This window comes from Rhipicephalus sanguineus, chromosome 5 (genome assembly GCF_013339695.2).
Source record: "Rhipicephalus sanguineus isolate Rsan-2018 chromosome 5, BIME_Rsan_1.4, whole genome shotgun sequence".
NCBI lineage: Eukaryota > Metazoa > Arthropoda > Arachnida > Ixodida > Ixodidae > Rhipicephalus > Rhipicephalus sanguineus.
The window spans coordinates 182146764-182159462 of record NC_051180.1 but is presented as its reverse complement, the minus strand read 5'-3'; the positions used below and the strand labels follow the sequence as shown (position 1 = coordinate 182159462).

Here is a 12699-nt window from a genome sequence, read left to right as displayed (position 1 = left end):
AGCATCGAAAACGGCCAACAACGGTGCGCTGCTGAGCCATGTGCAAATAGCTGTCCATTCGTTAGCGTGGTTCTCTGACCATTCAAACTTGGTGTCTTTTTTGATGAGGCTGCGCAAGAGTTTCGTCCTTTCTGCCAAATGCGGAATGTATTTCCCAAAATAATTCGCAACGCCTAACATCCTGTGCACCGCAGCTTTGTCCGTTGGCTGCGACATTTTGGCTAGGGACATACTCAGTGTGCCATTTGGCCTTATTCCATCATGGCTGATTACGTCACCCAAAAAGTCGACTTCAGTTAGCCTGAACCTGCACTTGCTCGCGTTAAAGATCAAGCCGGCGTTTTTCGCCAGTTGCAATGCATTCCGAAGGCGCGTGTCGTGTTCTTCTTTAGTTGCGCCCCAGACGAGGATGTCATCTACATACACCCGTACCCCAGGAGCCCTGTCAAAAACCTCGCTCAGTGTTTTTTGAAACACTTCCGGAGCCGATGCGATACCGAAGGGCAGCCTCAGAAAGCGGTAACGACCAAAGGGCGTACCAAATGTGCAGATTTTTGATGTGGCGTTATCCAAAGGAATTTGGTGGAATCCGGAATTAGCATCGAGGCGGGAGAAGTATTTAGCGCCAGCGAGCTCGGCCTCAATATCTTCACGTTTAGGCATCTGATAGTGCTCACGTTTCAGGCATGCATTGATATGCCTTGGATCAATGCATACCCGTAGTGTGCCGTCCTTTTTACGTACAATAACAAGGGGACTCACCTAGTCCGTTGGTTCCGTCACTTTCGTGATGATAGCGCCCCGTTCCATGCGGTCCAGCTCCTCCCGCAGCGGTTCTTGCAGTGTCAAGGGTACGCGTCGTGCTGGCTGGACTACAGGTACCGAACCAGCACGTAATACCATCCGATACTGACGCCCTACACAGCCCGTTCCTTGGAACAGGTGCGGAAATTCCTCCAGTACTTCATTAGTGCCAACTTCGACTGCATCCACCGTTCTCGCGACCAATCCCAGCGTCTCACTTGCACACAGTCCGAGTATTGCTTGGTGGCCTTTCTTGACTATAAAGAAGCCGAACTGACCGGACTGATTCTTAATGGCCACTGGCAAGGTCGCGACACCGAAGTGTTTGATAGCGTCACCGCTATATGACCGTAGAGTGGAGCTGCTTGGCTTCAGAATGTGTTTACCTTTGCACTTCCGATAGATCGAGTAGGGCAGCAAGTTTGCTTGGGAGCCTGTGTCCACCTTCAAGAAGGCATCCTAGTCGGCAACTTTAGCGTTTACGATCCAGTCCGTCGAGCTTCTCACACTGCAAGTGTTTACGTCGAGGATGTCGAAGGTGTCTTGCGCATAGACCACTTCGCCTACTGTAGGCCCTTTCTTGCAACACACTGCAAAGTGATTTGCGCCTCCACAGACAAAACACGTCCTTCGAAACGCCGGGCATCTGCTTCGCTCATGCAGCCGGTTGCATTTCATGCACTTAAACGGGCGCTTTTTTACCGACGCGACATGTTTCTCGGCCTGAACCCACGCCTCGTTCTGTTGACTGGCCAGCTCAGCGGCTTTGCAAATTTGTTCCGCCTTGTCTAACGTAAGACTTTTCACTTTCAGGAGCTTCTCCCGCAACTTTGGGTGATGTACACCGAACACAACCTGGTCGCGTATCATTGACTCGGTCAATTCAGCGAAGTTGCAGCTCCGGGACAATTTCCGCAGGTCGCGCAGGAAATGCTAAAAGGCTCAGCTTCATCCTGGGTTCTTGACCGGAATATGTACCTTTCATAAACTTCGTTGACTTGTTCTTGACAGTATTCCTTAAACTTCCGCACGACCGTCGCGTAGTCATCCCTGCGTTCCGCTTCCAGGAAGGTGAAGTTGTTAAACACTTCAAGTGCATCGTCGCCGGCCACACTCAGAAGTAGCGCAGCCTTCACAGCTTCTGACCTTGGCTCTTTCGCAGATGCTGTCGCCTGAAGAAACAGCTCGAACTTCTGGATGAACAAGTCCCAATTCTTCGCGATGTTTCCGGAAAGTAGCAGGTGCTCCGGTGGCTTAACTAGTTCCATTGCCTCAAATACGTACGACAACCTGCCGTACCCTCATCGAGCAAACACACTTCTGACACCATGTAGCATTCAGCCGGGATGCAAGAACCAAAAAGCAGTTTATTTAGGAACACCCCCAGCATATATAGCCGTCGACATTACAGGCACGTGCTGGCTAATCTTTGCAGTCCGTCACTGTAAACTATTAGATACGTACGACGCATGCGTAGTCTGCACGATACACTGCCCACGATGGTTCAACAGCGGTTTCGTGCTTTGAATGCCTTTGAAAACGAGAGGGTGGGGGGCAGACGACGGGACCTCCGAAGAAGCGTACGCTTCTTCAACTTGAAGTTTCAGCATGAGTATGCTGGACATACGAGCCGCATGAGCAAACCTTTGTTGCCCTTTGTGTCAGACCACACGAAGTTGGTTAAGAGGTCGGTGGTGCAAATATGTCTTGTAAACGCCTTAGACAAGTCTTGCGCGCACCGCATGGATGTAAGCATGGAAGTAAGCTGAAAGCAGCCAGGTATTTCCAGCATCTGATCGCCTGGGTTGCTGAAAAAGTGCTGAAAGCGAATAGAAAGCGACCGAAAGCGGACGCAGTGCGAGAAGGAAGCCATGATGAGCGCAGAAGAGTGGCAGTGATGCCCTACATGCACCATAAGGCATGCTAAAAATGTTAAAAGTCGTCTAAAAAGGATCGCTGAACGAGTCGGAGTCAGAGTTTTAATGTCGGCACCCGAGAAGTTATCTCGCCGGTGAAGAAGCCAAGAAAGGTGTGTGAAATCAACTATCGAAACCAGTTTATGGATTGCTCGGGGGCTGCGGTGTACACAATTCCGCTTTCCTGTGGCCGCGTTTATGTAGGGCCTACGAAGCGTTGTAATAATGTTCGTCTAAGTGAGCAGCGCAATAAGGTGCGTAAAGGAGCGGATGGCCATCTCGCGGCGCACTGTCGAGAATGTGGGTGTGAACCATTTCTAGATAACACCGTGGTGTTGTATCGGGACTCCGACATTGACTCCAGATTAATTGTCGAGGTCGCTGAGATGAAGAGGGATCATTCACTTGCGGTTAACGCTCCTTCGATTACCTTGACAAGCAAGGAGCTTCACATTTTGGAATGTGCGCATGGTGCAGTCACGTAGCGCGCGCCTTCGCACTTCTTTTGCTGATGCTATCTAGGTGATGTGTAATAAGGTTTTCATCACTTAGACCCTTCCTTGCGCATGCGCTCTTGACACGTGTTAGCACACGTAGACGCCGCACTGTGACGGTATGCCTGTTTTCGATTGTTCTTTTTTGTTGTCTAGTTTTCGCCTCTTTCCTTTCTAGTGGCTACACCTATATAATTGGTGTTACCACCCATTAAAATCTTAGTTGAAAGTAGCGCTTGTCCTGTGTTCTTCGTTGTCGTACGTGTCTTTCGCACTTACAGAAATTGTGAAGTGTACACGTTTCGGTCCCTTCTGACCGGCGCATACCCTTTCTTTGTAGGGTGGCGGTTGTTATTTCCCCTCGTTCGGGCTCCCGGCATCGGTGGGCGCGCGCCCATTAGCAGTCAGTTGGGAGTCGTCTGGGCAAAAACGAACTCGGATACAAAGATAGGATGCGCTTCTACGGAGATACCAGAGTGAGAAAGCAGCTGTCCTGTGATTTTCCGGACCTGATTGTTTTGACATATTTGACATCTGCAGATGAGCGCCGATGTGTTACAAAAACTCGCAAGCTTTTCATGGGATTTTTCTGCTTGTATCGCGTTCAGCAAGTTCATTTCTTTCATCGCATGTTACTTTCGGTGTTTTTAGTATGTGAAATATGTGCTGCGTTTAATCATGCCTTCATTACGACTAGGTGTGCATTCACTCGTCATTACCTACACCTTATCGGCTGTGCGGACAGTCCGAATTGCTAGGTGTTTGACCCTCCTGAGACAACAGAACACCTATTGTGCGTGTGCCCACCATATATCACGCAAAGAAATCCAATGGCCATCATCATGTTGGAATCTTCGAGACAAGAAACTTCAGAAAAAGTTCTGTTGAGGCCACCACCTCGTCATCAGCGCGATATGCTCAAAACGCTGAACAAGTATTTGCGCGAGACAGAACTCGACGAAAGACTGCAAACAGTTTCTGGACATTCAAGCTTCATCGCCACCTTACTCCTCATCGACACGTTCTCTCTCCTCTCTTTCCCACTCCCTCCCCTTTCCTAACGCTGAGTAGCAGGCCAGAAGATTGATTCAGGCCGACCTCTCAGTTTTTCTGCCACAAAAACGTTTCTCTCTTTGATTACCACGAATTAAATGCGAAGCATTTCTTAGCGAACTTTTTGAGCGAAGAGTTTGAGCGTATCTATCTATCTATCTATCTATCTATCTATCTATCTATCTATCTATCTATCTATCTATCTATCTATCTATCTATCTATCTATCTATCTATCTATCTATCTATCTATCTATCTATCTATCCGCCTACGACTTTGTGCTCTCCTGGCCGTTTCGTTAATCGGATGTATACCAAAATTGGTATAGAACAACATGACCGTATTACGAACATAAATGACAGGTCATAACATGAAAATCATGACATGCATGTCATGAACAGCATTATTTACATTCCACGTCCTTGGGGCTCTTGCGGCCATTCCGTTAATTTCATATATACCAAAACTGGCATGACGTGACAAGAGTTCATGGCGAACATAATCACAGGTCCTAACGTGCAAATCATGACACGCATGTCATGTGCGGCACTATTTACATGACGGTCTCGGGGCGCTCGCGGCCGTTTAAATGAATGCATATATACGAAAACTGGTATGACGAGACTGTGATGAGGTGCCCTGATGCCACAGAGAAGACGATGAAGCGGCGCTGAAAACGCGCAAGCACGCGCACTGGACTAGGAGTGGCTCGGCCATCTTGAAGGTACCTCTCTGCACGTGCCCGTGGGGCGCGAGCTAACGAAGAAAAAGAAGAGGCCACGTTGGCCAGGCAGAAGGAGCCAGAAGCTCGAGCGGAGAAGACGCGTTGACCTGGTCGGACGTCAACGTACGGGAGGCCAACATCTGTCGGAGGGACCCGGTCGAGCGTCAACGCCCGAGGGACTTCGCAACGACGCGTCTTCGGCCCCGGCGCCCAGCGGGCGCAGAGGAGCCCGCGACATCCCGCCTGGCCCTTCTCAAGCAAGACCCGAACGCAGCCACGACGCCATGTCAAGGCCCGTAGCGTGAGCGCGGCGTTTACTTGAACTTTTTCCTAAAGGCGCTTCGCGTTTTGATTGTCTTGCTGTGCTTTTGCATTTATCTCGTGTGTGTGCATTTTTATGTCAGAATATATGTTTGTGTGCCGTGCCAGATGCGTCCTCTTCCTGGCGGCCCTCACGAGCATCTCTGACACTATGCACTAAACCTGCTCCCCGAACCCATATTGTAACAATGGCGTCCGCGACGGAGACTTTCTCCATGATATACTAAGAAGGTCGGAGCAGTGCAGTCAGAGAGTTTAGTGGAGAGCTGCACGGAAGATGGAGATATTAGAATCAATCGAAGCAGGCGAAAAGCTTGGCTTGCAAGGAGCGCAGCTTAAGGCATGGGCAGAAACACAAGCAGAAAGAAGACGTGTAGAGAGAGCGCAAGCACATGAATCTCAATGCAAGGCACTTATTGCTCAACGCGAAGCATTGGAAGCTGCTATATGGAGGCTCGAACTAGAACGCGAAGATTGTGATACTGCAAGATGCAAAAAGGACGTTGAACTCAACAAATTTCATCATGACCTGCTTTTCGAAGAGCCAAGCTTAAACAAGATAGTGATGGGCAGTAGTCAGTCCATATGTCTAGGACTACGGAGTGCTGTAAAGTGCGAACCACAGCGGATTGATACGGAGGTCGCAACTGATTGCTCCCAGCAGGTAGAAACTAACCAGAACATTAGGTGTGCGCCGATCCTCATCAATGAGCACAGCACATCTCTTGATAGCTTTTCTGTCGAGAAAGAAAGTACTGAAAGTTCAGTTCCTGATGACTGTGACACCTCTAGCGAGACAAATACATTTAAGGCTGTCATAGACACAGCAGTGTTCACGAACTCGAAGGACGACACTCCAAGTGTCCAGATAATGACAATGGCCTCTTCCTTTGAGCAGATAGCATGCTCAAAAATCGAGAAGAGCAGCAACAATCCTTCATGCTGCTTTGAAGGCAAACTCGACAGAAAGGCTTTTCGTAAGTCAGTCTCCTTTGATGTCGAGCGGTGCAAGGCAAACCGTCCAATACTTTGCATTATAGTATGCAGAAAGAAAGCGCGTTGTTCGAAGCGCGCCGTGCGACAGCCTCATGGTGGAAAGCAAGATGAAAGAAAGAAACACAAGTCCAAAAGCAGAAAACGCACCAAGGCGTCCCCGCGTTCACTGTGTTATAGAAACACAGATGATGACCATAGAGGTTCTCACGGTAGACGCTACTTGACCAACCTGGCGTTTCATGGTTGGACCATGTGGTGCGACTGCGCTCACCGAAAGTTTGTGAGATTTAAGAAAAGCGCGTCGCCTGTGTGGCAGGCTATCGCAGCTGCTAAAGGTGCTAAAGAAAGCGACATTCTTGCTGTCCTCACCTTCGCGTCGCGAAAAGTGTTTTGAAGAAACAGATCTAGCGCTATTGTTCTTTACTTCTGTAAAAGGTAGTGAGGCCATTATGACGATGTCGATCAATGTCACATAGAAGCCCACAATAAGCATGAAACCTTTTGTCATGCATGGTAAAGTGAATTTTTCACGATTGAAACCAATGTTATATGTCATAGTTTTTATGAACATTGTTTTAACAATTTGTCATATAATTCTGACCTACCTTCGTCGTTATCCATTGTATACCGTTCGCGTGTATGTGTCAAGTGATGTGAAAGTGAGTGCCTTCACGTTAAAGTGTTCCTCTAGAACACTTCTTCAAATGGGGGCTTATGTGATGAGGTGCCCTGACGCCACAGAGAAGACGATGAAGCAGCGCTGAAAACGCGCAAGCACGCGCACTGGACTAGGAGTGGCTCGGCCATCTTGAAGGTACCTCTCTGCACGTGCCCGTGGGGCGCGAGCTAACGAAGAAAAAGAAGAGGCCACGTTGGCCAGGCAGAAGGAGCCAGAAGCTCGAGCGGAGAAGACGCGTTGACCTGGTCGGACGTCAACGTACGGGAGGCCAACATCTGTCGGAGGGACCCGGTCGAGCGTCAACGCCCGAGGGACTTCGCAACGACGCGTCTTCGGCCCCGGCGCCCAGCAGGCGCAGAGGAGCCCGCGACATCCCGCCTGGCCCTTCTCAAGCAAGACCCGCAACGCAGCCACGACGCCATGTCAAGGCCCGTAGCGTGAGCGCGGCGTTTACTTGAACTTTTTCCTAAAACGCTTCGCGTTTTGATTGTCTTGCTGTGCTTTTGCATTTATCTCGTGTGTGTGCATTTTTATGTCAGAATATATGTTTGTGTGCCATGCCAGATGCGTCCTCTTCCTTGCGGCCCTCACGAGCGTCTCTGACACTATGCACTAAACCTGCTCCCTGAACCCATATTGTAACAGAGACATTTCCACATGACGAACATTACTGACACGTGGTAACATGAAAATCATGACACGCGTGTCATGCACGTCATAATTTACATGCCATGCTCATGACGCACTCGCGGCCGTTTCGCTAGGTTGATATACACCAAAATTGGTATTGCGCGATGCGACTGTATGAAGAACATGAATAACAGGTGGTAACATGAAAATCATGACATGCGTGTCATGTACGACATGATTTACACGGCACGCTCATGGTGCGCTCACGGCCGTTTCGCTAGATTGGTATGCACCAAAATTGGTATTGCGCGATGTGACTCTATCAAGAACATGAGTAACAGGCGGTAACATGAAAACCATGACATGCATGTCATGATTTACATGCCACGCTCATGGTGCATTCGCGCTCGTTTCACTAGCTAGATATACGCCAAAATTGGTATTGCGCTACGCGCCTGTATGACGAAAGTAAATGTCATGTATGTCATGATTTACATGCCACGCTCATGGTGCATTTGCGGCCGTTTCGCGGGCTTTATATAGACCAAAATTGGTATTCCACAATGCGACTGTATGACGAACGTAAATTAGAGGTGGTAACATGAAAATCATGACATGCGTGTCATGTACGACATGATTTACACGGCCGTTTCGCTAGATTGGTATGCACCAAAATTGGTATTGCGCGATGTGACTCTATCAAGAACATGAGTAACAGGCGGTAACATGAAAACCATGACATGCATGTCATGATTTACATGCCACGCTCATGGTGCATTCGCGCTCGTTTCACTAGCTAGATATACGCCAAAATTGGTATTGCGCTACGCGCCTGTATGACGAAAGTAAATGTCATGTATGTCATGATTTACATGCCACGCTCATGGTGCATTTGCGGCCGTTTCGCGGGCTTGATATACACCAAAATTGGTATTCCACAATGCGACTGTATGACGAACGTAAATTAGAGGTGGTAACATGAAAATCATGACATGCGTGTCATGTACGACATGATTTACACGGCACGCTCATGGTGCGCTCGCGGCCGTTTCGCTAATTTGGTATGCACCAAAATTGGTATTGCGCGATGTGACTGTATCAAGAACATGAGTAACAGGCGGTAACATGAAAACCATGACATGCATGTCATGATTTACATGCCACGCTCATGGTGCATTCGCGCACGTTTCACTAGCTTGATATACGCCAAAATTGGTATTGCGCTACGCGCCTGTATGACGAACGTAAATGAGAGGTGTTAACATGAAAATCGTGACAGGCAAGTCATGTGCGACATGATTTACATACCATGCTCATGATGCGCTCGCAGCCGTTTCGCTCGCTTGATATACACCAAAATTGGTATTGCGCAACGTGACTGTTTGACAAACATATAGGACAGGTGGTAACTTGAAAATTATGATATGCATACCATTTACGGCATGATTTACATGCCACGCTCATTGTCCGATCACGGCCGTTTTGCTAGCTTGATATACACCAAAACTGGCATTGCGTGACGCGAATGTATGAAGAACATAAATGACAGGTGGTAACATGAAAACCATGACATGCATGTCATGTATGGCATGATTTACATGCCACGCTCATGGTGGACACGCGGCCATTTCGCTCGTTCGATATACACCAAGATTGCTATTGTGCGATGTGACTGTATGGCGAACATAAATGACAGGTCTTAACATGCGAATTATGTTATGCATGTCATGTACGGTATGATTTACATGACGATGTTATGGCGTGCCTCCCGCCGTTTAGAGAATTGGATATATACCAAAATTGGTATGGCATGACAGGAGTGCGCGATGAACATAAATGACCGGTCACGCAGTGCATATACCAGAATATACGTTTCATTGGCATGGTATATACCACATTGTGCATGCACGCGTGCATGGCAAACATGCGATATATGGTGAGATAGATGCCATGGCATGAATGATTTCATTTGGCTCAAAAATAAACAAAGCGATGTATGCAGCTCTTTGCTGGCTGCTTCGCATTACATCAATTCCCACAGTGCGTGGGATCTGCCGGATTTTTTTTCTTCAGATTTATTAGTTTTAATACACGTATGGTGGGCTTTGCTGTGCGTGTGAAAGTTGGATAGTTCAAGTCTTCGCCTTTAGCGAAGTTTTCAGCATTTTTGTCTTAATTCGTATCTAGTGTAGCGTTGTCATGTGTCAGTTCAACACCCATTTTTCATTTTTGCTTCGCCACTAGTTTCGCGCACGGTAATGCGGGAATTGTAGCACTCAGCTTTTAAATAGTTGTGAAGTTATCGATGCTTTCAAGCTCTAGGCGCAGTCACTGTTTAATGAATTGCAGACCGCAAACCGTGAGTGGATGTGAGATGTCGGATACACGGACTCCGTCAGACACGGAATCCTCAGTTGTCCTGATGACGCGCTTCCAGAAGCCTCCCCACCACGGAGCTCGTTCGGCGATGAACTTCCACTAGATTCGGTGAGCACTTGCGTGGTCTTGGACGCTCTCGCTGAGCAGCGATCGCAGTTGTTCGGAACAGCTGAGGAAGGTCCTGGCGTTATCCGAGTAAACTGTAGATGGAATGCCACGCCTGGATGTACACCGACGAAAGGGAAGGATGAATGCGCGTGTTGTCATGTCCGAGGTTAATTCTAGGTGCACCGCCCGTGTCACCGCACAAGAGAAGACGGCAATATAAAGCTTCGCAGACTGTCGAGAATACCGGTAATAACCCCTTCAGACACGCATTATGATGCACTGTCTGCAAGTGCGTCAAATTCGCATGGCATGATTCGAAGGCACTCAGTATTACATTCCAAGCAAGAAAATGAAGGAATGTGTTGTTTTGTGTGAGTTTCAGTAATTAATGTTAATTTGCGTGTAACTAATTATCTCATTATTTTTCCATCAGTCAGCTTCAATACGTGCATAAAATGAATCAACTATTAGGCCCGAAAACCATGCACACGTTCTTTTTTGGTCGTATTCGTTTCGAGCGGAGAAAAAAAATGCTCTTGACGTTGGTCCTGGAACGCGGCACGTCGAACGATCGTCTAACAGGGTAGTGTCTCCAGCAAAGTGATCATCTGCAGCAATACGCAGGATAATGAAGTTAAACCACCGCTAGTTGTCCAGTCAGGAAGCGTGCACGAATGTGCACACGGAGTTTCAGGCCATTTGAAGAAACACGCGGCGTGGGACGCGCCTCTGAAGTTCGCGTCCCCAAATGAGGACGCCGTGTCGCAAAGGGTTATAGAGGGCCGCAAAAGTCGACTCCCCGGCGTCGAACGGTGACGCCTACATTATGCGGTCTTTCGGTAGTGGTGCCACTGGGACTGACGCTGGATGCAAACGTAGGCGGCGACATGCCAAGCACGACTGAAGCACTTTCTTAACGGTTCGTCTTCCCTTTAAAATCCAAAATCTTGATCGGAGGTCTAGAAGTGTAACATGAACTCCAGCATGTAGAAGACGGATATGTGTGGCGGATATCAAGAGCCGTGTAAAAACGTGGTCGCTTGGTAATAGGATGGGGTGTTTAAGTTCCTCTGGCCCCTGAAGTTCCTGTAAGCGGCTTCCGACTCTGAGCAACCCATCCTGGTTAATATCCGGCCGCAGTACTAGAACACTTGGGCATGCTTGCTGGCAACGGCTGGCCCGCGTGACGTGTAGCGACCTCCACTGGGAATGCGGTTTTCTGAGCAAACTTAATCCAGTATCTCTCCGCGTGGTCTATTTCCAGCGACGTCAGCGGCCCAGACGAATGCCTGCTTTCGGGAGGCGTTGCAGACAAACCTGAAACTCCAGGCGGTTACTCTGAGGAACCTGGAGAGTGAGCTGTACTTCTCGAGGTCCAGTAGCTGTGTGTGGATGTATGGCTTGCGGTGAGACTGCGGTTGGGCACACGGACGAAAGTTCGCCGTTCAGGTCATGAACCGTCAGCGCAGAGCAAGGATTCAAAGGCCAGCTGCCCTCTGGTTTGGTCAAACAAGGAGGTCCTGTCCACCACTTCGTCTCTCGTGTTAAAACCGCAGGATACTCCGCGGGTCGGAAGGTCTGCTTGGTTGTCTGCGCTCACGCAGTGCCGCTAATTGTAGCGTCGAGTCAAAGTCTGAATCTCTTGCACACGGTTCCTTACGAATGTCTCCAAACGGTGAGCATCGCCAGAGACCAGAGCGCTAGAGCGCTAACGCCAGAGCATCGCCAGAGCGCTATCGTTGAATCCGTCCCGAAGGAGGCGACACATGACCAGAACTCGGGTATTTTCTGAATGTAATGCCATAATCTCACCGCTAGAATACATGCAAGAAGCTCTAAGCGTGCTAGAAACATCGGCTTCAGTGGTGCAAGGCGAGGCTTGTTAATGAGGAGTCGGACGGTAAAACGGCCATCGTCTAGTGATTGGCGTACGAACTAGTGATGCAGAACTATCGGTAAATTGACTATCGATAGTACCGATAGTTTTTTTTGAAACTATCGATAGTGTAGTCAAACTATCGATGGTACTACTATCGACAAACTATCGATAGTGCAGTCGACAGTACCATGGTTAATATTACTAGCGATATTACTGCCACGCGTGTTTACCGCTTTGTTTTGATGTATGCGGGTTTCATTCACAAAGACTATTAGCAACGTTTGACACAGACGGCGCCGTAATGATTGAGAAGCTTCGCGATTGTTTGAGATCATTCTGTTAAGAATACGCGCCGGACGCGAACAGTGAAATTTATTAGAGAGCCTACGCGAGCACCAGCGATAACGCTGGAAGGTTCGATGACTGATGTATAGAACACGACGCGTTCCACCGATGATCAGATTACTCGACGGCCGACGACTCTTCTCGCCGCTATCAGTGCGCAGCGTGTATCGCTTGTATTTTGAGTTTTGATTTTCTGGGCACAAGTTCGCCCAAGTAAAGAGCTCCGTATTTCCCACTCTTGCTGCATCATTCTTCACCGTCTCAACCACGTGACAACGCTATCGATAGTGGTGTGAATAATGATGCCGTTGCGGGCCGGCTATGTTGCCAAAATATTTGCGATAGCCTACCATCAGCTTCGCTTATGAGCAA

General features: G+C 48.5%; 1 protein-coding gene across 1 annotated transcript in view; it reads right to left on the bottom strand.

The window, feature by feature from the left end:
• The window catches only part of LOC119394493 (venom metalloproteinase antarease-like TtrivMP_A), a 208404-nt gene that overhangs the window by 174072 nt on the left and 21633 nt on the right, over positions 1-12699 (bottom strand). The window lies entirely within an intron of this gene.